The sequence below is a fragment of the Neolamprologus multifasciatus genome, chromosome 12, assembly GCF_963576455.1.
Source record: "Neolamprologus multifasciatus chromosome 12, fNeoMul1.2, whole genome shotgun sequence".
NCBI classification, from domain to species: domain Eukaryota; kingdom Metazoa; phylum Chordata; class Actinopteri; order Cichliformes; family Cichlidae; genus Neolamprologus; species Neolamprologus multifasciatus.
The window spans coordinates 32,742,839-32,770,394 of NC_140450.1; the positions used below are offsets into that span (position 1 = coordinate 32,742,839).

The window sequence follows — 27,556 nt, forward strand, 5'->3', positions numbered from 1 at the left end:
CACCGTTACCGCACAGGAAGAAGGTCTTGAGTTCAGCTCTACCGTCGCTCTGTGTGGAGTTTGCATGTTCTTCCTGTTTTTGCGTGGGTTCTTTCCTTGTACTCCGGCTTCCTGCCACAGTCCAACGACCTGCAGTTAGTGGCAATAGGTAATGGAAGAGTCTAAATTGCCGACAGGTGCGAATGGTTTTCTGTGTTGTGACGGCCAGTGGGCTGGCCTTGTGTTTTGCTTTTTCTGTTACCTGTTTCTTGCAGGTAGGTGGAGCTGACTCAATTATAGATGCAGCACACCTGAGGAGGCCAGTCCCACTGTATATAAAGACACCTTGACTAAACCAGCTGAGGTTTGAGAGAGGACGGCCAGAGAGCATCTTTTGTTTACCAGTCAGCAGAGAGTCCCTCAGGAGGGAAACGAGCAGAGCCTTCATGCCGGGACGCTGCTGGGGTTGCAGCATAGCTGTTGTAGTTAGTGTGGATTGGGTATAAGGTGTGTTTGGTTGGTGGTTTGGTGTGTGAGTGAGGTAAGTAGGAGAGTCGGCCGAAGGCCTGTACAGGTCCGGTAACGGTCTCCTGCAGACTTCTTCTCATAGACCGGGGTTGACACCAATGGAGAGCGGGAGGAGTGAGTGGAATAGTATGGATGGTAGTGAAGAGGAAGAGATTGGCGGTCAGGGTGACGAGAATGAGTGGGAAAAAGTGGGAAAGGGGGGAAAGAGGCGCAGAGGTAGTGAAAGGAAGAGGAAAAAGAGAAGTGAGGGTAGTACGGAAGGGACTGACAGTGAAGGTAATGAAGAAGGAACAAATGCGAGTATGAATGTAATTGTCAGGTTTGAGGAAGAGGGTGTGAAGAAAATAGATCCACTTAAGCTGACAAGAGCACTTAAGGCACAAGTTGGGGAAATCACCAATGTTTTGCTATAGACTTAAGTTTACTGTTGGTGTGCTGTCTTGTGTGAACTTTGTGTGTCCTACAGCATGCGCTGTGTTGATTATTGAATATGCATGGGTTAAAATCAGTGCTTTCCCTGTTAGGTTGAAGGAGTGTTTCTCTCTTGAGAAACATTGATGGAATTTTTGTTGCGTGAACACGGTTAGAGCAGTTGTCTCGGGAGCACGTCCCCAGAATTGAGGGGGTCGCTGTTTGTGCAGTTGCCTTTGTCTTTCTGGCGGTTTTTAGTGCATAAGTACCCACTGTAAGTAACTGCATGAAGACTAGGCTTCAGTTAAGTAGATTTTGGTTAGGCAGTTAGTGGGAAAGTGCTGTTTTCAATTGCATGTCAAGGATCAATACTTTGTTATGGCTACAGTTGATGCTTTTGTTCAGTCTCCATCGGAGGAACTCTTGAATAGTTGTACTAAAGAAGAGCTGTTGAAACTTGTTGAACATTATGATGTCGATGTTGGGGATAAAGAGTTGAAAGATGAGGTTAAAGGAGTGTTACAGGCTGCATTAGTAAAGAAAGGCGTGTTGCCAGGTAAAATGAAGACTTTAGTGGCTGATGTTGATCAGTCTGTGGTCTGGACTACAGTTGCTTTGTCTTTTGAGCAGCAAAATGTCACGGCTGGCGGGGTGAGCCGTGTGGTGTGGAGGAAACGGAGGACCCAAAATGCAGACAGCCGATATGAGGATAAGAGTGAGGGTTTAATTTACAGTGTACCAATAACAGAACTGAGGGCAGGACAGAACATAAACCTAAACTGGGTGAGCTAAATAACAAACCGGATCATACAAATGGGGTGGGAGGCAGAGAGACACAGACGAGGAACAGACACCATGAAACACAGACGAGCCGACGAGGAGCACAGGCAGACACGCACTATAAATACACACACCAGGTAACTAGGAAATGGCAGACAGGCGGGGACACAGCTGGAACTAATGGACATAACGAGACACAAACCTACAAAGTAAAACAGGAAACACACAGACTGTTTTACACAACCAACTGGGGACACGATCAGAACGCAGAGGAGAGACACAGGTAGGGATGATAGAACACACAACTCAACCCCTAAGAACAAATACACAATCAGAACAAACTAGAAAAATGATAATAATCAACTTAAAGCGCTGGGTCACTGACCCAGGACCATGACAGTACCCCCCCTCCAAGGGCTGGCTCCAGACAGCCCAAAACAAAAACAGACGACCAACCCAGGGCGGGCGGCGGGGGGCCCAGGACGGAGGGACCACAACCGAACAAAAAACAAGCTCCAGTGGGCCAAATGAATTGTTCAAAACACAACACAGACTGGAGTTCCTGAACAGGGTTCCAAAACACGGTTCAGGAGGCCGGCCCGGAGGCTGACAACTCAGGTCCAAAAGCCGACCGCGCGGAAGGCAGCGGTGTCGAAGTGGAAACAGTTCAGGAGGCCGACCGTGCACACGGCAGCGGCGGCGAAGTGGAAACAGTTCAGGAGGCCGACCGTGCACGCGGCAGCGGCGGCGAAGTGGAAACAGTTCAGGAGGCCGACCGTGCACGCGGCAGCGGCGGCGACGGGGAAACAGGTCAGGCGGCCGACCGTGCGGACAGCAACGGTGGCGACGGGGAAACAAGTCAGGCGGCCGACCGTGCGGACAGCAACGGCGGCGGCGACACAAGTCCGGAGGCCGGCCGCACGGAAGGTAGCGGCGGCCTTTGGGAGGTCGTCCATATCGACGATGATGCCCAACAAGCGGCCTGGCAGATGACCGCCGATGTCGAGGCGGCAGTTTGGGACCTGAAGGTGGCGTGGCCCCTGCAGCACCAGACGAGGCGGAAGCTGAGGCTGGACCAGGCGAGGCGGAAGCTGAGGCTGGACCAGGCGAGGCGGAAGCTGAGGCTGGACCAGGCGAGGCGGAAGCTGAGGCTGGACCAGGCGAGGCGGAAGCTGAGGCTGGACCAGACGAGGCGGATGCAGAGGCTGGACCAGGCGAGGCGGATGCAGAGGCTGGACCAGACGAGGCGGATGCAGAGGCTGGACCAGGCGAGGAGGATGCAGAGGCTGGACCAGGCGAGGAGGATGCAGAGGCTGGACCAGACGAGGAGGATGCAGAGGCTGGATCAGGCGAGGAGGATGCAGAGGCTGGACCAGACGAGGCTGATGCTGAGGCTGGACCAGGCGAGGAGGATGCTGAGGCTGGACCAGACGACGGCGTGGGTGAAGCCGGAGCTGGACCAGGCGACGGCGTGGGTGAAGCCGGAGCTGGACCAGGCGACGGCGTGGGTGAAGCCAAGGCTGCAGCTGGCGAGGATGAAGACACGGAGGCTGCAGCTGGCGAGGATGAAGACACGGAGGCTGCAGCTGGCGAGGATGAAGACACGGAGGCTGCAGCTGGCGAGGATGAAGACACGGAGGCTGCAGCTGGCGAGGATGAAGACACGGAGGCTGCAGCTGGCGAGGATGAAGACACGGAGGCTGCAGCTGGCGAGGATGAAGCCGCTGCTGCTGCCGGCGGTGTAGATGAAGCCGCTGTTGCTGCCGGCGGCGTGGGTGGAGCGGCAGCCGGCGAGGATGATGATGAGGCTGCAGCTGGCGGCTGGACGGGCTCCTCGGGCCCTCCAGCTGACGAGGCAGAAGACTGGACGGGCTCCTCGGGCCCTCCAGCTGACGAGGCAGGAAGCTGGCTGGGTTCTCCTGAACCTCCAGCTGACGAGTCTTGGGGCTGGACGGGCTCCTCGGGCCCTCCAGCGGACGAGTCTTGAGGCTGGACGGGCTCCTCGGGCCCTCCAGCGGACGAGTCTTGAGGCTGGACGGGCTCCTCGGGCCCTCCAGCGGACGAGTCTTGAGGCTGGACGGGCTCCTCGGGCCCTCCAGCGGACGAGTCTTGAGGCTGGACGGGCTCCTCGGGCCCTCCAGTGGACGAGTCTTGAGGCTGGACGGGCTCCTCGGGCCCTCCAGTGGACGAGTCTTGAGGCTGGACGGGCTCCTCGGGCCCTCCAGCGGACGAGGCAGGCGGCTGGACGGGCTCCTCGGGCCCTCCAGCGGACGAGACAGGAGGCTGGACGGGCTCCTCGGGCCCTCCAGCGGACGGAACAGGCGGCTGGACGGGCTCCTCGGGCCCTCCAGCGGACGGAACAGGCGGCTGGACGGGCTCCTCGGGCCCTCCAGCGGACGAGACAGGCGGCTGGACGGGCTCCTCGGGCCCTCCAGCGGACGAGACAGGCGGCTGGACGGGCTCCTCGGGCCCTCCAGCTGACGGGACAGGAGGCTGGACGGGCTCCTCGGGCCCTCCAGCTGACGGGACAGGGGGCTGGACGGGCTCCTCGGGCCCTCCAGCGAGAATAGTCACAGGACCAGCGGGCACAGGGGCCCCTGGCGGGCGCAGAACAGAACCAGCAGGCGCGGAGACCTCTGGCGGGTGCAAAACAGAACCAGCAGGCGCGGAGACCTCTGGCGGGCGCAAAACAGAACCAGCAGGCGCGGAGACCTCTGGCGGGCGCAGAACAGAACCAGCAGGCGCGGAGACCTCTGGCGGGCGCAGAACAGAACCAGCAGGTGCACGGGCCTCTGGCAGGAACAAATCAGAACCAGCAGGCGCACGGGCCTCTGGCAGGAACAGATCAGAACCAGCAGGCGCACGGGCCTCTGGCAGGAACAGATCAGAACCAGCAGGCGCACGGGCCTCTGGCAAACACAAGGCTGACTGCAGCTGCACCGAGCATTGACTCAGCTCAGGCAGCGACAGCCGGGTGCAGTCCTCAGCTGGCTTCTTTACCTCCAGGGGTCCAGAGTCTGCTGGGGGCTGAAACCCAGCCTCTGGGGAGGCCCTGGAGTCTCAGTCTCAGAACTGGCCAGCTCTTGAGGAACGTTTGCCTTTTTAACATGTTTGTCTCTCCGCAAAAAATACGCACCAGAAAAAGAGTCCAAAACGGGAGGCAGAGACGCAGCCTCCTGTACAGAGGGAGTCGGTGAAGATGGCATAGATGACTGGGCTAGTGGGGATACCGGGGGCCGAGCTGAATGCTGCTGTGCAGCTAAACGAGCTTGCGGCTGTGCAGCTAAACGAGCTTGCGGCTGTGCAGCTAAACGAGCTTGCGGCTGTGCGGCAGGCTCAAAAAACACAGCCCCGGTATAAACCGTCACAAGTTCTGGTGAAACAGAAAGAGTGTCTTGTCCACTCACCACAGCCGGCAACTTAGAAATCCCCAGGTCCGACTGTGGCGAGGAGCGTCGGCAGCGTGCGCGCCGTTTCCCCCTTGAAGGCTGGGTTGACGGGCCGGGCAGAACATCCTCTGTCGGAAGTGAAGCATGAGTTGCAGGGTGGGTGGTAGCAGCCGGGGGGTGAAGACGGAGCTCGTTCAGAATGAAATTCTGTGCGAGCGGGTGAAGTGAGTCCAGTAGCCAGGAGTGAGCAAAGATAAGCTGCTGTAGCCTGGCTTCTACAGCGCGGTGAAATTCCTCCCCCTCATGCTCAAGCCACAGGTTAACTAACCTCGAAACGGAGTCAATCAATTCCTCCCGAAACTCCTGGGAAGGTGCGGATGCTGCTGGGTCCATGTTTGGTCGGCTCGTACTGTCACGGCTGGCGGGGTGAGCCGTGTGGTGTGGAGGAAACGGAGGACCCAAAATGCAGACAGCCGATATGAGGATTAGAGTGAGGGTTTAATTTACAGTGTACCAATAACAGAACTGAGGGCAGGACAGAACATAAACCTAAACTGGGTGAGCTAAATAACAAACCGGATCATACAAATGGGGTGGGAGGCAGAGAGACACAGACTAGGAACAGACACCATGAAACACAGACGAGCCGACGAGGAGCACAGGCAGACACGCACTATAAATACACACACCAGGTAACTAGGAAATGGCAGACAGGCGGGGACACAGCTGGAACTAATGGACATAACGAGACACAAACCTACAAAGTAAAACAGGAAACACACAGACTGTTTTACACAACCAACTGGGGACACGATCAGAACGCAGAGGAGAGACACAGGTAGGGATGATAGAACACACAACTCAACCCCTAAGAACAAATACACAATCAGAACAAACTAGAAAAATGATAATAATCAACTTAAAGCGCTGGGTCACCGACCCAGGACCATGACACAAAAGGAGTTGTTACTCTTACAAATGGAAAGAGACAAGCTGAGCATTGAGAAAGAACGTGTGAGGCACACTCCATACTTGATCTGTAGGCAATTCCTCTCAGAAGTGGAGGTCACGGTGGAGGCGTCGGAGGGCGGAAGGCGTTCCCTCAGTGGCTCTCCTCTTCTGAGATTGTGTAAAAACATAAGTCAATGTAGTGTAAGCAGCTTGAAAAGAAAGTCATTGAACTTGTATAAATTTTTGGGAGACGGTTGCTCACACGCGGGCGGCACAGTGGTTAGCACCGTTACCGCACAGGAAGAAGGTCTTGAGTTCAGCTCTACCGTCGCTCTGTGTGGAGTTTGCATGTTCTTCCTGTTTTTGCGTGGGTTCTTTCCTTGTACTCCGGCTTCCTGCCACAGTCCAACGACCTGCAGTTAGTGGCAATAGGTAATGGAAGAGTCTAAATTGCCGACAGGTGCGAATGGTTTTCTGTGTTGTGACGGCCAGTGGGCTGGCCTTGTGTTTTGCTTTTTCTGTTACCTGTTTCTTGCAGGTAGGTGGAGCTGACCCAATTATAGATTCAGCACACCTGAGAAAGCCAGTCCCAGTGTATTTAAAGGCACCTTGACTAAACCAGCTGAGGTTTGAGAGAGGACGGCCAGAGAGCATCTTTTGTTTACCAGTCAGCAGAGAGTCCCTCAGGAGGGAAACGAGCAGAGCCTTCATGCCGGGACGCTGCTGGGGTTGCAGCATAGCTGTTGTAGTTAGTGTGGATTGGGTATAAGGTGTGTTTGGTTGGTGGTTTGGTGTGTGAGTGAGGTAAGTAGGAGAGTCGGCCGAAGGCCTGTACAGGTCCGGTAACGGTCTCCTGCAGACTTCTTCTCATAGACCGGGGTTGGCACCAATAGAGAGCGGGAGGAGTGAGTGGAATAGTATGGATGGTAGTGAAGAGGAAGAGATTGGCGGTCAGGGTGACGAGAATGAGTGGGAAAAAGTGGGAAAGGGGGGGAAGAGGCGCAGAGCTAGTGAAAGGAAGAGGAAAAAGAGAAGTGAGGGTAGTACGGAAGGGACTGACAGTGAAGGTAATGAAGAAGGAACAAATGCGAGTATGAATGTAATTGTCAGGTTTGAGGAAGAGGGTGTGAAGAAAATAGATCCACTTAAGCTGACAAGAGCACTTAAGGCACAAGTTGGGGAAATCACCGATGTTTTGCTATAGACTTAAGTTTACTGTTGGTGTGCTGTCTTGTGTGAACTTTGTGTGTCCTACAGCATGCGCTGTGTTGATTATTGAATATGCATGGGTTAAAATCAGTGCTTTCCCTGTTAGGTTGAAGGAGTGTTTCTCTCTTGAGAAACATTGATGGAATTTTTGTTGCGGTGAACACGGTTAGAGCAGTTGTCTCGGGAGCACGTCCCCAGAATTGAGGGGGTCGCTGTTTGTGCAGTTGCCTTTGTCTCTCTGGCGGTTTTTAGTGCATAAGTACCCACTGTAAGTAACTGCATGAAGACTAGGCTTCAGTTAAGTAGATTTTGGTTAGGCAGTTAGTGGGAAAGTGCTGTTTTCAATTGCATGTCAAGGATCAATACTTTGTTATGGCTACAGTTGATGCTTTTGTTCAGCCTCCATCGGAGAAACTCTTGAATAGTTGTACTAAAGAAGAGCTGTTGAAACTTGTTGAACATTATGATGTCGATGTTGGGGATAAAGAGTTGAAAGATGAGGTTAAAGGAGTGTTACAGGCTGCATTAGTAAAGAAAGGCGTGTTGCCAGGTAAAATGAAGACTTTAGTGGCTGATGTTGATCAGTCTGTGGTCTCGACTACAGTTGCTTTGTCTTTTGAGCAGCAAAAGGAGTTGTTACTCTTACAAATGGAAAGAGACAAGCTGAGCATTGAGAAAGAACGTGTGAGGCACACTCCATACTTGATCTGTAGGCAATTCCTCTCAGAAGTGGAGGTCACGGTGGAGGCGTCGGAGGGCGGAAGGCGTTCCCTCAGTGGCTCTCCTCTTCTGAGATTGTGTAAAAACATAAGTCAATGTAGTGTAAGCAGCTTGAAAAGAAAGTCATTGAACTTGTTTAAATTTTTGGGAGACGGTTGCTCACACGCGGGCGGCACAGTGGTTAGCACCGTTACCGCACAGGAAGAAGGTCTTGAGTTCAGCTCTACCGTCGCTCTGTGTGGAGTTTGCATGTTCTTCCTGTTTTTGGGTGGGTTCTTTCCTTGTACTCTGGCTTCCTGCCACAGTCCAACGACCTGCAGTTAGTGGCAATAGGTAATGGAAGAGTCTAAATTGCCGACAGGTGCGAATGGTTTTCTGTGTTGTGACGGCCAGTGGGCTGGCCTTGTGTTTTGCTTTTTCTGTTACCTGTTTCTTGCAGGTAGGTGGAGCTGACCCAATTATAGATGCAGCACACCTGAGAAGGCCAGACCCAGTGTATATAAAGACACCTTGACTAAACCAGCTGAGGTTTGAGAGAGGACGGCCAGAGAGCATCTTTTGTTTACCAGTCAGCAGAGAGTCCCTCAGGAGGGAAACGAGCAGAGCCTTCATGCCGGGACGCTGCTGGGGTTGCAGCATAGCTGTTGTAGTTAGTGTGGATTGGGTATAAGGTGTGTTTGGTTGGTGGTTTGGTGTGTGAGTGAGGTAAGTAGGAGAGTCGGCCGAAGGCCTGTACAGGTCCGGTAACGGTCTCCTGCAGACTTCTTCTCATAGACCGGGGTTGGCACCAATGGAGAGCGGGAGGACTGAGTGGAATAGTATGGATGGAAGTGAAGAGGAAGAGATTGGCGGTCAGGGTGACGAGAATGAGTGGGAAAGGGGGGGAAGAGGTGCAGAGCTAGTGAAAGGAAGAGGAAAAAGAGAAGTGAGGGTAGTACGGAAGGGACTGACAGTGAAGGTAATGAAGAAGGAACAAATGCGAGTATGAATGTAATTGTCAGGTTTGAGGAAGAGGGTGTGAAGAAAATAGATCCACTTAAGCTGACAAGAGCACTTAAGGCACAAGTTGGGGAAATCACTGATGTTTTTCTATAGACTTAAGTTTACTGTTGGTGTGCTGTCTTGTGTGAACTTTGTGTGTCCTACAGCATGCGCTGTGTTGATTATTGAATATGCATGGGTTAAAATCAGTGCTTTCCCTGTTAGGTTGAAGGAGTGTTTCTCTCTTGAGAAAGATTGATGGAATTTTTGTTGCGGTGAACACGGTTAGAGCAGTTGTCTCGGGAGCACGTCCCCAGAATTGAGGGGGTCGCTGTTTGTGCAGTTGCCTTTTTTCTTTCTGGCGGTTTTTAGTGCATAAGTACCCACTGTAAGTAACTGCATGAAGACTAGGCTTCAGTTAAGTAGATTTTGGTTAGGCAGTTAGTGGGAAAGTGCTGTTCCCTTTCAGTCGATTCACTCGGTACAACACATAAGTATGGGATATCACGCCCTCGCGTGTCCTGGCTGAAGAAACCTTTAATCACGCCTTTAAGGCAGATGACGTGTGATGACGCGCACGGCCCCGCCTGCACATATAGCCGCTGTCATCACAGTCATCCCTCAGTTCTTACGCTCTTCACCTTGCTGAGAACACCTCTGCTGAGTTGGGCTAGCTTGCTGCTGCTAGTTAGCTCCGTTGTCTGCCGACTTGAACTTAGCTTTACTGCCCCTGTTGGTGTTAGTTTCCACCGCGCAGTTGGTGTGTAGGCTGCCCACGGAGCGCTAATTTCAAGTTTTCCCGTGCAGCGTTTTGCTTTGTTTTTTGGAATGGACTCCAAACCGAAGCGAGCAAAGCAGAAATCTTCTGTTCGCCCCTGTCCTCAGGGATGCGGTTTCTCTTTGCACGACAGCGACCAGCACGATGCCTGCCCTGTCTGCCTGGGGATCGTCCATGCTAGGAGAGCATTGACGGAGCCCGAAGCCTGTGCGTTTTGTCGCCAGCTCCGGCGCTCGACCCTGGAAAGACGGGTGACGTTTGTGGAAAAAGTGCTGGGACGCTCGGCTGTCGCATGGCATGACCCTCTCCTTTCCGAGTCTGGAGCCCCGGCTTCGTCCGAGTCTGAAGACGAGGATTTTCCGGTCGATGTCCCCGCAATTAGCTGGGCTGACCACATGGAATATGTTGATGGGTTAGCTGATGATGAGCCGGAATCATGCTGGAGCGCTGACAGGCTTCAGCCTGGGTTGAAGATTGGTTTGCAACAATCGATCTAACAGATGCTTAGTTTCATGTGGCTATACACCCGAAACAGGCAGTTTCTGAGGTTTGCATTTGAGGGCGTAGCCTACGAATACCTAGTGCTGCCGTTCGGGCTGTCACTCGCTCCTCGCACCTTTACGAAATGTGCCGAGGCAGCGCTAGCGCCCCTCAGAGAGAGAGGAATCCGCATCTTAGCCTACCTAGACGACTGGGCTCTCGTAGCTTGCTCCAGAGAGCAGGCGGAGACACAGCTGTCGCTGGTTCTGTCACACATTCAGACACTGGGGTTCTCTGTGAAGTTTCAAAAGAGCTCGCTAATCCCGAGTCAGCAGATTACTTTTCTGGGTTTGGAAATATGCTCGCTTTCCAGCCGCGCACGTTTTTCAGAGCACGGGGTGGCCACGTTTCATCGCTGCCTTGCTCAGTTTCAGTTGGGACGCAGACTGCGTTTCCAGACGATATTAAGCTTGTTGGGCATGATGGCATCTATGATCGCCGTAGTGCCACTTGGACTGTTAAAAATGAGAGCGTTTCAACGCTGGACTCTCTCTCACCGTTTGTGTGCATCGCTTCACCTCCGGAGGAGGTTGCCGGTAACCGCGTCTTGCATGCTAGCTCTCCGTCCTTGGAGGGAGCCCGGGCTGCTGCATCAGGACTCTCGGATTGGGAGGGTGTTGTTTCGCAAGGTGGTGTCCACAGATGCTTCCCTAAGAGGGTGGGGAGCGCTGTGCGAGGGTGCATCAGTGAGAGGGATCTGGTCCGCAGCCCAGCGCCAGCTGCACATCAACCACTTAGAGCTGTTAGCAGTGTTCTTAGCTCTAAAGCATTTTCGTCCAGTCCTGGAGGGCCAGCATGTCTTAGTCAGGACGGACAATTCAACAGTGGTGTCTTACATAAACAGGCAGGGAGGAACACGCTCTCTTCCCCTGTTGAACCTGTCTCGCTCTCTGCTGTTATGGTGCAGTCTTCATTTTCTGTCTCTAAGAGCCACCCATGTCCCGGGCCACCTGAACCTGGGGCCGGACCTTCTCTCCAGGGGGGGTTCTCTGGTGAGAGAATGCAGGTTACACCCTTTAATAGTGGCTCAGATTTGGGACCTATTTGGCAAGGCGCAAATAGATCTTTTTGCTTCCAGGGTAAATACTCACTGGCCCCTGTTCTTCTCCATAATCAACCACGATGCACCCTTGGGCTTGGACGCGCTGGTGCACCAATGGCCAGACGTGCTCCTGTATGCATTTCCCCCAGTGGAAATGATATCTCCAGTTCTAGAGAGAGTGCGTTGGCATTCCCTCTCTCTGATTCTAGTGGCCCCTTGGTGGCCCACAAGGTCGTGGTATGCAGAGATAATCAGCCTGCTAGCAGCGAGTCCTTGGATGCTTCCTCTCCACAGGGATCTCCTCTCTCAGGCGGGAGGAGAAGTGTTTCATCCGCACCCAGATCTGTGGCACCTTCATGCTTACCTGCTGAGAGGTTAAACTTGATTGCTAAGGGTTTGCCACCTAGTGTGATAGCGACAATTCAGAGCGCTAGGGCCTCATCTACTAGAGGCTTGTACGCTTACAAATGGCGAGCCTTCAAGCAATGGTGCCAGGACCGCCACACTCTCCCATTTCAGTGCTCTATTGTGGATGTTTTGACATTCCTGCAGGAACTGCTGGATAAGGGCCTTTCATTTTCGACAATTAAGGTTTATTTGGCAGCTATATCTGCTTGTCATATTGGCTTTGACGGGGTGACACTAGGTGCGCATCCCCTCGCCATACGTTTTCTGAAAGGAGTTCGCCGGCTGAGGCCCGTGCTTAAGTCCAGTGTCCCTGCTTGGGACTTGTCTTTGGTGCTGGAGGCCCTTTGTAGCCCCCCGTTTGAACCCATTGAGTCTGTGGATATGAAATTTCTTTCATATAAGACTGCATTACTTCTCGCTTTGGCTTCGGCAAAGCGAGAGGGTGACCTTCATGCGCTCTCTGTGCATCCCTCCTGCACACAGTTCTTTTCTGATGGCCACGAGGTCGTATTGCGTCCAAATGCTGCCTATTTTCCCAAGATAATGCCTGCATCTTCTAGCTCAATGGAGTTTGAGTTGCTGAGTTTTTGCTCCCCTCCTTTTGCATCTGAGGAGCAGAGGAGGATGCATTCTCTTTGTCCAGTGCGTGTGCTACGCACCTACATTGAGCACACTCAGAATGTGCGTTTATGTGACCAGCTGTTTGTCTGCTTTGCTAATCCAAATAGAGGTAGAGCTCTGTGGAAAAAGAGGCTGTCCCACTGGATTATAGAAGCTATCTCACTGGCATATGGCACCAGTGGTCTTGCTTTGCCCCACGGGGTGAGAGCTCATTCCACCAGGGGGATGGCAACCTCATGGGCTCTTTTTAAAGGGGTGCCTGTAGCTGATATTTGTGCGGCAGCTAGTTGAGCATCACCGCACACTTTTGTGCGGTTTTATCGGTTGGACGTTACAGCCCCTTCGGTGGCTCATGCTGTCCTTTCTGCTGGGTCTACCACTCACTAGGATGTGGTGGTCCGATTCCGGTTCAGTGGTTGCTCTGCGGGGCGTGTATATATGTCCCATACTTATGTGTTGTACCGAGTGAATCGACTGAAAGGGAACGAATAGTTATGTCTATAACTTCTGTTCCCTGAAGGAGAGGAATGAGGTACAACACAAGGTGGCCCCACTGAGCAGTTTTGCTCGGTGAAGAGCGGCTATCGAACAGAGGGATGACTGTGATGACAGCGGCTATGTGTGCAGGCGGGGCCGTGCGCGTGTCATCACACGTCATCTGCCTTAAAGGCGTGATTAAAGTGATATCCCATACGGATATGGATATGGATTGGGTATAAGGTGTGTTTGGTTGGTGGTTTGGTGTGTGAGTGAGGTAAGTAGGAGAGTCGGCCGAAGGCCTGTACAGGTCCGGTAACGGTCTCCTGCAGACTTCTTCTCATAGACCGGGGTTGGCACCAATGGAGAGCGGGAGGAGTGAGTGGAATAGTATGGATGGTAGTGAAGAGGAAGAGATTGGCGGTCAGGGTGACGAGAATGAGTGGGAGAAAGTGGGAAAGGGGGGTAAGAGGCGCAGAGCTAGTGAAAGGAAGAGGAAAAAGAGAAGTGAGGGTAGTACGGAAGGGACTGACAGTGAAGGTAATGAAGAAGGAACAAATGCGAGTATGAATGTAATTGTCAGGTTTGAGGAAGAGGGTGTGAAGAAAATAGATCCACTTAAGCTGACAAGAGCACTTAAGGCACAAGTTGGGGAAATCACTGATGTTTTGCTATAGACTTAAGTTTACTGTTGGTGTGCTGTCTTGTGTGAACTTTGTGTGTCCTACAGCATGCGCTGTGTTGATTATTGAATATGCATGGGTTAAAATCAGTGCTTTCCCTGTTAGGTTGAAGGAGTGTTTCTCTCTTGAGAAACATTGATGGAATTTTTGTTGCGGTGAACACGGTTAGAGCAGTTGTCTCGGGAGCACGTCCCCAGAATTGAGGGGGTCGCTGTTTGTGCAGTTGCCTTTGTCTTTCTGGCGGTTTTTAGTGCATAAGTACCCACTGTAAGTAACTGCATGAAGACTAGGCTTCAGTTAAGTAGATTTTGGTTAGGCAGTTAGTGGGAAAGTGCTGTTCCCTTTCAGTCGATTCACTCGGTACAACACATAAGTATGGGATATCATGCCCTCGCGTGTCCTGGCTGAAGAAACCTTTAATCACGCCTTTAAGGCAGATGACGTGTGATGACACGCGCACGGCCCCGCCTGCACATATAGCCGCTGTCATCACAGTCATCCCTCAGTTCTTACGCTCTTCACCTCGCTGAGAACACCTCTGCTGAGTTGGGCTAGCTAGCTGCTGCTAGTTAGCTCCGTTGTCTGCTGACTTGAACTTAGCTTAACTGCCCCTGTTGGTGTTAGCTTCCACCGCGCAGTTGGTGTGTAGGCTGCCCGCGGAGCGCTAATTTCAAGTTTTCCCGTGCAGCGTTTTGCTTTGTGTTTTGGAATGGACTCCAAAGCGAAGCGAGCAAAGCAGAAATCTTCTGTTCGCCCCTGTCCTCAGGGATGCGGTTTCTCTTTGCACGACAGCGACCAGCACGATGCCTGCCCTGTCTGCCTGGGGATCGTCCATGCTAGGAGAGCATTGACGGAGCCCGAAGCCTGTGCGTTTTGTCGCCAGCTCCGGCGCTCGACCCTGGAAAGACGGGTGACGTTTGTGGAAAAAGTGCTGGGACGCTCGGCTGTCGCACGGCATGACCCTCTCCTTTCCGAGTCTGGAGCCCCGGCTTCGTCCGAGTCCGAAGACGAGAATTTTCCGGTCGATGTCCCCGCAATTAGCTGGGCTGACCACATGGAATATGTTGACGGGTTAGCCGATGACGAGCCGGAACCATGCAGGAGCGCTGACGGGCTTCAGCCTGGGTTGAAGCCCGCCAGCGCTCCCCAGGACGATGATGACGTGCTGGACATCGGCCTGGACATCCATGGTTTGTCGGAGGATGAGCAGGAGAGCTCATTGTCGGCCCAATGTACCGCCGCTGCTGCGCCAGTCGGCCACGACGACACCTCTGTTTTCTCCCTGTTTCTCCGTGCTGCTGAGAAGCTGCAGGTGGACTGGCCCTCTCCTCCGCCAGCTCAGAAGCCATCGCGGTTCGCGGGGTTTTTCCTCCCACCGGAGCCCGCAACGGCCAAAAACTGCCTTCCCATGTTCCCAGACTTTCTCTGCGAGCTAACAGCATCATGGGACAAACCTCTGTCTACCCGCGTCACTGTGCCCGGCTATGGACAGTACATGGAATTGGACGGCGCCGAGGGGGCTGGCTTAGCTAACCCACCCCCTATGGAGCCGTCTCTGGCTGCTTATCTGGCCCCGTCCCATAACCATGGTGTCGGCGGCCCCGCAACTCTGCCGTCCAAGCACTGCAGATTCTTTGTTTCGCAGCTGGAGAAGATTTATAGAGCTCAGGCCAGCACTGCTCGTGCCATGAGCTCTGTCACCATGCTCCAGACGTACCAGGCAATGTGCCTGGTGGAGTTCGGATCACTGGTTCCTGATGACAGCCCGCTGGCACCTCTTCTTAACGAGGTCAGAGTCGCCACAGATTACATCCTCCGTGCGTCTCGCTGTGCAGCGCTCTCCCTGCGCAGAGGGATGGCTTCGACAGTAGTGGCACAGAGGCACCTGTGGCTGACCCTGTCTGACGTCCCGGATAGGGACAGGGCTGTATATCTGGACGCACCAGTGTCTGCGGCTGGGATATTTGGACATTCACTTGAAGCCATTCAGGCTAGATTCAATCTGAGGGAGAAGCAGACGGAAGCTCTGCGCGACATCATCCCCAGACGTCAGCCCAAGCCCGCAGCTAGCTCTCACAGGCCCGCCGCTCCTCTGCCGACTGGCAAGAGACCGGCGCCCACTGCTGAAGTGGGTGTGCCACCAGCGAGAGCACATCCTCCGGCCCGAGCTCCACGCCAGTCGGCCTGGAGCAAAGGCCCACCCTCCGGCCCCCAGCATCCCTCCTGCACACAGTTTTCTTCTGATGGCCACAAGGTCGTATTGCGTCCAAATGCTGCCTATTTTCCCAAGATCATGCCTGCATCTTCTAGCTCAATGGAGTTTGAGTTGCTGAGTTTTTGCTCCCCTCCTTTTGCATCTGAGGAGCAGAGGAGGATGCATTCTCTTTGTCCAGTGCGTGTGCTACGCACCTACATTGAGCGCACTCAGAATGTGCGTTTATGTGACCAGCTGTTTGTCTGCTTTGCTAATCCAAATAGAGGTAGAGCTCTGTCGAAACAGAGGCTGTCCCACTGGATTATAGAAGCTATCTCACTGGCATCCAGCACCATTGGTCTTGCTTTGCCCCACGGGGTGAGAGCTCATTCCACCAGGGGGATGGCAACCTCATGGGCTCTTTTTAAAGGGGTGCCTGTAGCTGATATTTGTGCGGCAGCTAGTTGGGCATCACCGCACACTTTTGTGCGGTTTTATCGGTTGGACGTTACAGCCCCTTCGGTGGCTCATGCTGTCCTTTCTGCTGGGTCTACCACTCACTAGGATGTGGTGGTCCGATTCCGGTTCAGTGGTTGCTCTGCGGGGCATGTATATATGTCCCATACTTATGTGTTGTACCGAGTGAATCGACTGAAAGGGAACGAATAGTTATGTCTATAACTTCTGTTCCCTGAAGAAGAGGAACGAGGTACAACACAAGGTGGCCCCACTGAGCAGTTTTGCTCGGTGAAGAGCGGCTATCGAACAGAGGGATGACTGTGATGACAGCGGCTATATGTGCAGGCGGGGCCGTGCGCGTGTCATCACACGTCATCTGCCTTAAAGGCGTGATTAAAGTGATATCCCATATGGATATGGATATGGATTGGGTATAAGGTGTGTTTGGTTGGTGGTTTGGTGTGTGAGTGAGGTAAGTAGGAGAGTCGGCCGAAGGCCTGTACAGGTCCGGTAACGGTCTCCTGCAGACTTCTTCTCATAGACCGGGGTTGACACCAATGGAGAGCGGGAGGAGTGAGTGGAATAGTATGGATGGTAGTGAAGAGGAAGAGATTGGCGGTCAGGGTGACGAGAATGAGTGGGAAAAAGTGGGAAAGGGGGGGAAGAGGCGCAGAGCTAGTGAAAGGAAGAGGAAAAAGAGAAGTGAGGGTAGTACGGAAGGGACTGACAGTGAAGGTAATGAAGAAGGAACAAATGCGAGTATGAATGTAATTGTCAGGTTTGAGGAAGAGGGTGTGAAGAAAATAGATCCACTTAAGCTGACAAGAGCACTTAAGGCACAAGTTGGGGAAATCACTGATGTTTTGCTATAGACTTAAGTTTACTGTTGGTGTGCTGTCTTGTGTGAACTTTGTGTGTCCTACAGCATGCGCTGTGTTGATTATTGAATATGCATGGGTTAAAATCAGAGCTTTCCCTGTTAGGTTGAAGGAGTGTTACAGGCTGCATTAGTAAAGAAAGGCGTGTTGTCAGGTAAAATGAAGACTTTAGTGGCTGATGTTGATCAGTCTGTGGTCTCGACTACAGCTGCTTTGTCTTTTGAGCAGCAAAAGGAGTTGTTACTCTTACAAATGGAAAGAGACAAGCTGAGCATTGAGAAAGAACGTGTGAGGCACACTCCATACTTGATCTGTAGGCAATTCCTCTCAGAAGTGGAGGTCACGGTGGAGGCGTCGGAGGGCCTCTTGTATAAATTTTTGGGAGACGGTTGCTCACACCCGGGCGGCACAGTGGTTAGCACCGTTACCGCACAGGAAGAAGGTCTTGAGGTCAGCTCTACAGTCGCTCTGTGTGGAGTTTGCATGTTCTTCCTGTTTTTGCGTGGGTTCTTTCCTTGTACTCCGGCTTCCTGCCACAGTCCAACGACCTGCAGTTAGTGGCAATAGGTAATGGAAGAGTCTAAATTGCCGACAGGTGCGAATGGTTTTCTGTGTTAAACCAGCAGAGGTTTGAGTGAGGACGGCCAGAGAGCATCTTTTGTTTACCAGTCAGCAGAGAGTCCCTCAGGAGGGAAACGAGCAGAGCCTTCATGCCGGGACGCTGCTGGGGTTGCAGCATAGCTGTTGTAGTTAGTGTGGATTGGGTATAAGGTGTGTTTGGTTATTTAAAACTATTGACTCTTTTCTTAATGCGCCACATACTGACTGTATTGAGCCCTCACCAGAAGCCTGTGAAACCTTTTTACACTTTTTTATTGAGAAGGTCTCCTCCACAAGGGCTCAAATCTCTCCCTGTGCTCATGACCTCTCAGTCTCTGTTTCCTGCTCTGCTGTCTTTGACAGGTTTGAACCTGTGACTCTATCCTTTTTAAAGGAGACTGTTGGTCATCTTAAGCCTGCAGGGTCTCCAAATGATGCTGTCTCTCCTCAACTTTTAAAAGAGGTGTTATCTACAGTTGGTCCTTTGGTTTTTGAGCTGGTAAACCATAGTGTGATGTCAGGTGTTGTCCCTAAAGATTTTAAACATGCAGTAGTCAAACCCCTGATTAAAAAACCTGCTCTTGATCCTACAGTTCTTGCAAATTACAGGCCTATCTCCAAACTACCTTTTCTTTCCAAAATTCTGGAAAAGGTAGTTTACAGCCAAATAATGGCCTTCCTGGAAAAGCAAAATGTTTTAGAGGTTTTCCAATCTGGTTTTAAACCCTTTCATAGCACTGAATCGGCCCTTTTAAAAGTTTTTAATGACATATTTTTAGCGACTGATGCTGGGGACTGTGTTGTTCTTGTGCTTTTAGATTTGACAGCTGCGTTTGATACCGTGGATTATGCCATTTTATTCTCTCGTTTGGAGCACTGGGTGGGCATTAGGGGCACAGCATTGGAGTGGTTCAGGTCCTACTTGGCGGGGCGAACTTTTTGTGTCAGCCTTGGTGACTATGTGTCATCCTCCGCTCCCCTCTTGTGTGGTGTCCCACAGGGCTCAGTTCTAGGCCTCCTCCTCTTCTCTTTATATCTGCTTCCTCTTGGTTCTGTACTGAGAAAGCACGGTATTGCTTTCCACTTTTATGCTGATGACTGTCAGATCTATGTCCCTCTAAAGAAAAAAGGCAGATACCTTACACAGCCATTACTTCAGTGTCTCGATGACATTAAGGCTTGGATGTCTGTTAACTTTTTAAGATTCAATGATAAAAAGACAGAGGTGATGGTTTTTGGTAGCCCCACTGAGACCCCCAATGTGTATGCAGATTCCCTGGCACAGTATGTTAAGCCAACTGTCACAAACCTGGGGGTCAAAGTGGACTGTGATCTGAAGTTTGATAATCAGATAAAAGTAGTGGTAAAATCTAGCTTCTTTCACCTCAGGCACCTGGCAAAAATAAAGCCAATTCTTTCACGGCAGCACTTTGAGACAGTGATCCACGCCTTTGTTAGCACTCGGCTGGATTACTGTAATGCACTTTATATTGGGTTCAGCGCGTCATATATTAGTCATCTACAGAGGGTGCAAAATGCCGCAGCTTGTCTTTTAACTGGCACTCGAAAGTTTGAGCACATTTCCCCTGTTTTAGCTTCACTTCACTGGCTGCCCATTTCTTTTAGGATTCATTTTAAAATTCTTTTATTTGCTTTTAAAGCTCTCCATGGCCTCGCTCCATCTTATCTCTCTGAGCTGCTACAGCCTTATACACCCATCCGCTCTCTCAGGTCAGCTGATCAGCTGCTCCTGAAGATACCCAGGACTGGGCGTAAACTTAGAGGAGATCGTGCTTTTGCTGTAGCAGCTCCAAGACTGTGGAACGAGCTTCCTTTAGAGATTAGACAGGCCAGTTCTTTATCTGTTTTTAAGTCACTCTTGAAAACCCACCTCTTTACCCTGGCCTTTGACACCATGTGAGATGTTGGTTTTTTATTTTTATTTTTATTTTTTATTTTAGTTGTTTTTAGGTGATTCGATGCTGTTTTATCTTGTTTTTGTTTTAATATAGGGCTGTTTTAATTTTATGTTTTATGTGTTTTATTTATTTATTTTGCTGTTTTCTGTTATTCTATTGTTTTAACTTATTTTCTGTACAGCACTTTGTTCCTGTGCTGGGTATTTTAAAGTGCTTTATAAACAAAATTGGATTGGATTGGATTGGTGGTTTGGTGTGTGAGTGAGGTAAGTAGGAGAGTCGGCCGAAGGCCTGTACAGGTCCGGTAACGGTCTCCTGCAGACTTCTTCTCATAGACTGGGGTTGACACCAATGGAGAGCGGGAGGAGTGAGTGGAATAGTATGGATGGTAGTGAAGAGGAAGAGATTGGCGGTCAGGGTGACGAGAATGAGTGGGAAAAAGTGGGAAAGGGGGGAAGAGGCGCAGAGCTAGTGAAAGGAAGAGGAAAAAGAGAAGTGAGGGTAGTACGGAAGGGACTGACAGTGAAGGTAATGAAGAAGGAACAAATGCGAGTATGAATGTAATTGTCAGGTTTGAGGAAGAGGGTGTGAAGAAAATAGATCCACTTAAGCTGACAAGAGCACTTAAGGCACAAGTTGGGGAAATCACTGATGTTTTGCTATAGACTTAAGTTTACTGTTGGTGTGCTGTCTTGTGTGAACTTTGTGTGTCCTACAGCATGCGCTGTGTTGATTATTGAATATGCATGGGTTAAAATCAGTGCTTTCCCTGTTAGGTTGAAGGAGTGTTTCTCTCTTGAGAAACATTGATGGAATTTTTGTTGCGGTGAACACGGTTAGAGCAGTTGTCTCGGGAGCACGTCCCCAGAATTGAGGGGGTCGCTGTTTGTGCAGTTGCCTTTGTCTTTCTGGCGGTTTTTAGTGCATAAGTACCCACTGTAAGTAACTGCATGAAGACTAGGCTTCAGTTAAGTAGATTTTGGTTAGGCAGTTAGTGGGAAAGTGCTGTTTTCAATTGCATGTCAAGGATCAATACTTTGTTATGGCTACAGTTGATGCTTTTGTTCAGTCTCCATCGGAGGAACTCTTGAATAGTTGTACTAAAGAAGAGCTGTTGAAACTTGTTGAACATTATGATGTCGATGTTGGGGATAAACAGTTGAAAGATGAGGTTAAAGGAGTGTTACAGGCTGCATTAGTAAAGAAAGGCGTGTTCCCAGGTAAAATGAAGACTTTAGTGGCTGATGTTGATCAGTCTGTGGTCTCGACTACAGTTGCTTTGTCTTTTGAGCAGCAAAAGGAGTTGTTACTCTTACAAATGGAAAGAGACAAGCTGAGCATTGAGAAAGAACGTGTGAGGCACACTCCATACTTGATCTGTAGGCAATTCCTCTCAGAACAATTTTGATGCCTTCTGGGAGAGGAGGCATCTTTTTGGAGCAGACGGGCTCCACCTCAACGCCTGGGGACGCCGTTTGCTGTCTGCCAATTTGGCATTTGGCGTACAGTCCTCACGCACACCGCCCTGTCACTACCCCAAACCGACATTACCTGCTGATCTGTCTGTCACTGACTGATGTTCCCCTGGTCCCAGCTCCTATATTTGTTCCACTTTTAACAGTAATACACAAAACTCTGGACTCGGACTTTTCTCTCCCACAGTCAACACAATACCCGTTATAATCACTAACAGAGAGCAACAGAATTATCATAAATCCAGTAACTCCAAAAACATTAATAACCTCCGGCCTCTTCAAAAATGTCAACATCCATTGACTGTTTCAGTTAAAAATAAACTTGACTGTTTATTTTTAACTGAAACATGGCTGGGTTCGGATGCACCAGTTGTTCTCACTGAGGCCTCCCCACCAAATTTTAATTTCTCTTTTTCTATTAGAAGTGGTAAGAGAGGTGGTGGGACTGCATCTTTAGCCAACAACACACTCACCACCAAACACATTTTATTTGATCATTTTACCACTTTCGAATTCCATGCTATTGTTTTCAGCAGCCCTCCAGTTTTATCTGTCACAATTTATAGACCACCTAAAGACAGTGCTGCTTTTATCAAGGAATTCTCAGAATTTTTAACAAACATACATTCAAAATATAATATGATAATTTTAACCGGTGATTTTAACCTGCACATAGATAATCCTTCTGACCCTGCATCAAAAGAATTCTTAAACATTCTTCACTGTTTGGATTTTACCCAGCACGTCACGCAGCCGACTCACAACAGAGGACACACCCTGGACCTGGTCATTACCCATGGGCTGTCCGCCAGTGTGTCCTCTGTTGTTGACTTGGCTGTCTCTGACCACTACTGTGTGTTTTTTAACATCACCGGTTTTATTCAGCGGGAGACCTCGGTGCGAACTGTGAGGAGGCGCTATCTAACCTCTGAAGTGGCTGCAAATTTTACCAGGGTTTTAGACAAATGCCCCCCTGTGATTTTACCTGCACCCTGTGATTTTATTTTTAGTCATTTTAACAGCAAACTGAAGAAAATCCTTGACTCCGTTGCTCCACTTACCACCAAAAAGATTAACGTAAAACTTGCATCACCCTGGAGAAACGAAGAAATTCAAAAGAAATTGCAGGGCAGCAGAAAGGAGATGGAGGAAAAATAAAAATACAATCAACCATGAAATATTTTGCGAGCAACTTAAAATGTACAATAATACATTAAGGAATTCAAGAAATTCATTCTTTGCCAAAATAATCAGTAATAACAAAAATAATCCCAAGGTCCTCTTTTCCACCATAGATCATTTATTTAACCCTGATTTTAACAGCTCCCACAGAACCCCCACAGACTCGCTCTGTGAGCAGTTTGCAGACCACTTCAGGGGAAAAATCAGCGCCATCAGATCTGATATTTTATCTTCTCGCGATATGATTTTAAACACATCTGAGGACTCGATTGTACCTGAGGAGACACTGGACAGCTTTGTCCTGGTTAATGCTGAGAACCTTAAGAAAGTTTTCTCCACAGTGAGACCCACCACATGTCTTTTAGATCCAATCCCTTCTTCACTCTTTAAAACACTTTATGGATTTTTTGAAGCTGAGCTTTTATACATGATGAATTGCTCTCTTCAGTTGGGTGTCTTCCCTGCTGCCTTTAAAACGGCGGTGGTGAGGCCCCTTCTGAAGAAGAGCAATTTGGATTGTAATGATTTTAATAACTACAGACCTGAATCCAACTTACCATTTTTAAGTAAAATTTTAGAAAAACTTGTTTTTACTCAGATTAATGACTTTTTGAGTGATAGACAGATCCTGGAGATATTCCAGTCTGGATTTAAGGTGAACCACAGCACAGAGACTGCTCTCCTAAAGGTTTTAAATTATCTTAGATGTAACTGGGACTCCCAAAAGCTCTCAGTCCTGGTGCTACTGGATCTAAGCACAGCCTTTGATACAGTAGACCACGCTATTCTTTTAAACAGACTGAAACACATGGTGGGCCTCTCTGGTGCTGTACACAACTGGTTCACTTCCTATCTCTCAGACAGAACTTTTATGGTGAGTATGGATACATGCTCCTCTAAGATCCATAAAATGACATGTGGTGTGCCTCAAGGGTCAGTTTTAGGCCCTGTACTTTTTAATTTGTATATGCTCCCTCTCGGCGGTGTCATCAGGAGGCATGGAGTGAACTTCCACAGTTACGCTGATGACACTCAGCTGTACATTTCCATGTCTCCTGATGACACCAGACCAATGGATGCCCTTTTTAACTGTATTTTAGATATAAGATCTTGGATGGCAGAAAACTTTTTACAGCTTAACCAGGACAAAACTGAAGTTTTAATTGTCGGTCCTGAGGCTCAGAGAGAGAAACTCTTGTCTAAATTACAGCCATTTTCACTATGTCCTTCGCTACAAGTGAAAAACCTGGGTGTTATTTTTGACTCTGAGCTTGGTTTTATCCCACATATTAAACATGTAACCAAAATTGGATTTTATCATCTAAAAAATATAGCCAGAGTCCGCCCTATTCTCTCTCGGGCCAACACGGAGATGTTGATGCATGCTTTTATTACCAGTCGCATTGATTACTGTAATGCCCTGCTCTCTGGTCTCCCTAAAAAGAATATTTCAACTTTACAACTTTTACAAAACTCTGCAGCTCGTGTGCTGACGAAGACCAGAGGGCGGGCCCACATTACACCGGTTTTAGAATCGCTGCACTGGCTCCCCGTGTGTTTCAGGATCGATTTTAAAGTTCTTTTATTGGTTTTTAAATGTCTTAATGGTCTTGGGCCTTCTTATCTCTCAGATCTGCTTTTACCATATGAACCCTCGCGGACCTTGAGGTCCTCTGGTACTGGCCTTTTGATTGTCCCTAAAGTCAGGACACATACTCACGGAGAGGCAGCTTTTCAGTGGTATGGTCCTCGTCTGTGGAACAGCCTGCCGGAGGAGCTCAGGGCCGCAGAGAACGTACATGTTTTTAAGAACAGGCTCAAGACCCACCTTTTTAATTTGGCTTTTACTTAACGTTTATTTATTTTACGCTTATTTATTCTATCCTGTTATTCTATTGTTAATTTAGGTTTTACCTAATATTTATTGATTTTATTCTTATTCATTTTTTAATCTTCTTACTCTATTTATATTTATATTTATATTGTATCCCGTTCTTATTTATTTTATCTTTTTACCCAGTATATATCCTATTGTGTCATATCTCCAGTGTTTCCTCGGAGGGCGCTCTCTGCACCGGGGCTGTGATCGACCGTGGCTGCTGGGGCTCTGGGGGTCCTCTCAGCCTGGCTGGGGGGCTTCTTTGCCTCCCTCCTGCTGTGTGCCCAGCCTGGAGGCTGCGGTCTGTGACCGGCTTCCGGTGCAGACGGCTCCCTGTGATAGTGTTTCCTCACTTGGCTCATGCGTACCCAGTCCAATTTTACTTTTTAAGTGTGCGCGTGTGTGTGTGGGGGGGGGTGGGGGTGTGTGTGGGGTGGGTGGGTGGGGGGTGTGTGTGTCGGGGGGGGCTGCTTTTAACCATGTAAAGCACTTTGTGCTACTTTTTTTTTTTTTGTATGAAAAGTGCTTTATAAATAAAGATTGATTGAGAAGTGGAGGTCACGGTGGAGGCGTCGGAGGGCGGAAGGCGTTCCCTCAGTGGCTCTCCTCTTCTGAGATTGTGTAAAAACATAAGTCAATGTAGTGTAAGCAGCTTGAAAAGAAAGTAATTGAACTTGTATAAATTTTTGGGAGACGTTTGCTCACACGCACAGTGGTTAGCACCGTTACTGCACAGGAAGAAGGTCTTGAGTTCAGCTCTACCGTCGCTCTGTGTGGAGTTTGCATGTTCTTCCTGTTTTTGCGTGGGTTCTTTCCTTGTACTCCGGCTTCCTGCCACAGTCCAACGACCTGCAGTTAGTGGCAATAGGTAATGGAAGAGTCTAAATTGCCGACAGGTGCGAATGGTTTTCTGTGTTGTGACGGCCAGTGGGCTGGCCTTGTGTTTTGCTTTTTCTGTTACCTGTTTCTTGCAGGTAGGTGGAGCTGACCCAATTATAGATGCAGCACACCTGAGAAGGCCAGTCCCAGTGTATATAAAGACACCTTGACTAAACCAGCTGAGGTTTGAGAGAGGACGGCCAGAGAGCATCTTTTGTTTACCAGTCAGCAGAGAGTCCCTCAGGAGGGAAACGAGCTGAGCCTTCATGCCGGGACGCTGCTGGGGTTGCAGCATAGCTGTTGTAGTTAGTGTGGATTGGGTATAAGGTGTGTTTGGTTGGTGGTTTGGTGTGTGAGTGAGCTAAGTAGGAGAGTCGGCCGAAGGCCTGTACAGGTCCGGTAACGGTCTCCTGCAGACTTCTTCTCATAGACCGGGGTTGGCACCAATGGAGAGCGGGAGGAGTGAGTGGAATAGTATGGATGGTAGTGAAGACGAAGAGATTGGTGATCAGGGTGACGAGAATGAGTGGGAAAAAGTGTGAAAGGGGGGGGAAGAGGCGCAGAGCTAGTGAAAGGAAGAGGAAAAAGAGAAGTGAGGGTAGTACGGAAGGGACTGACAGTGAAGGTAATGAAGAAGGAACAAATGCGAGTATGAATGTAATTGTCAGGTTTGAGGAAGAGGGTGTGAAGAAAATAGATCCACTTAAGCTGACAAGAGCACTTAAGGCACAAGTTGGGGAAATCACTGATATTTTGCTATAGACTTAAGTTTACTGTTGGTGTGCTGTCTTGTGTGAACTTTGTGTGTCCTACAGCATGCGCTGTGTTGATTATTGAATGTGCATGGGTTAAAATCAGTGCTTTCCCTGTTAGGTTGAAGGAGTGTTTCTCTCTTGAGAAACATTGATGGAATTTTTGTTGCGGTGAACACGGTTAGAGCAGTTGTCTCGGGAGCACGTCCCCAGAATAGAGGGGGTCGCTGTTTGTGCAGTTGCCTTTGTCTTTCTGGCGGTTTTTAGTGCATAAGTACCCACTGTAAGTAACTGCATGAAGACTAGGCTTCAGTTAAGTAGATTTTGGTTAGGCAGTTAGTGGGAAAGTGCTGTTCCCTTTCAGTCGATCCACTCGGTACAACACATAAGTATGGGATATCACGCCCTCGCGTGTCCTGGCTGAAGAAACCTTTAATCACGCCTTTAAGGCAGATGACGTGTGATGACACGCGCACGGCCCCGCCTGCACATATAGCCGCTGTCATCACAGTCATCCCTCAGTTCTTACGCTCTTCACCTCGCTGAGAACACCTCTGCTGAGTTGGGCTAGCTTGCTGCTGCTAGTTAGCTCCGTTGTCTGCCGACTTGAACTTAGCTTAACTGCCCCTGTTGGTGTTAGCTTTCACCGCGCAGTTGGTGTGTAGGCTGCCCGCGGAGCGCTAATTTCAAGTTTTCCCGTGCAGCGTTTTGCTTTGTTTTTTGGAATGGACTCCAAACCGAAGCGAGCAAAGCAGAAATCTTCTGTTCGCCCCTGTCCTCAGGGATGCGGTTTCTCTTTGCACGACAGCGACCAGCACGATGCCTGCCCTGTCTGCCTGGGGATCGTCCATGCTAGGAGAGCATTGATGGAGCCCAAAGCCTGTGCGTTTTGTCGCCAGCTCCGGCGCTCGACCCTGGAAAGACGGGTGACGTTTGTGGAAAAAGTGCTGGGACGCTCGGCTGTCGCACGGCATGACCCTCTGCTTTCCGAGTCTGGAGCTCCGGCTTCGTCCGAGTCCGAAGTCGAGGATTTTCCGGTCGATGTCCCCGCAATTAGCTGGGCTGACCACATGGAATATGTTGATGGGTTAGCCGATGACGAGCCGGAACCATGCTGGAGCACTGACGGGCTTCAGCCTGGGTTGAAGATTGGTTTGCAACAATCGATCTAACAGATGCTTATTTTCATGTGGCTATACACCCGAAACACAGGCAGTTTCTGAGGTTTGCATTCAAGGGCGTAGCCTACGAATACCTAGTGCTGCCGTTCGGGCTGTCACTCGCTCCTCGCACCTTTACGAAATGTGCCGAGGCAGCGCTAGCGCCTCTCAGAGAGAGAGGAATCCGCATCTTAGCCTACCTAGACAACTGGGCTCTCGTAGCTTGCTCCAGAGAGCAGGTGGAGACACAGCTGTCGCTGGTTCTGTCACACATTCAGACACTGGGGTTCTCTGTGAACTTTCAAAAGAGCTCGCTAATCCCGAGTCAGCAGATTACTTTTCTCGGTTTGGAAATATGCTCGCTTTCCAGCCGCGCACCTTTTTCGGAGCACAGAGTGGCCACGTTTCATCGCTGCCTTGCTCAGTTTCAGTTGGGACGCAGACTGCGTTTCCAGACGATATTAAGCTTGTTGGGCATGATGGCATCTATGATCGCCGTAGTGCCACTTGGACTGTTAAAAATGAGAGCGTTTCAACGCTGGACTCTCTCTCACCGTTTGTGTGCATCGCTTCACCTCCGGAGGAGGCTGCCGGTAACCGTGTCTTGCATGCTAGCTCTCCGTCCTTGGAGGGAGCCCGGGCTGCTGCATCAGGGCTCTCGGATTGGGAGGGTGTTGTTTCG

General features: G+C 50.2%; 2 long non-coding RNA genes across 2 annotated transcripts in view; one reads left to right on the forward strand and one right to left on the reverse strand.

Annotated features, from left to right (window-relative positions):
* Positions 1-27,556, forward strand: part of LOC146507337 (uncharacterized) — a 153,371-nt gene that overhangs the window by 35,265 nt on the left and 90,550 nt on the right. The gene's annotated exons all lie outside the window — the stretch shown is intronic.
* LOC146507338 (uncharacterized) lies at positions 21,881-24,486 on the reverse strand. The gene is made up of 2 exons (XR_014877261.1): positions 23,705-24,486; positions 21,881-23,557 (listed from the first exon to the last, which is right to left on the reverse strand). It is a non-coding gene; the product is annotated as an uncharacterized LOC146507338 (long non-coding RNA).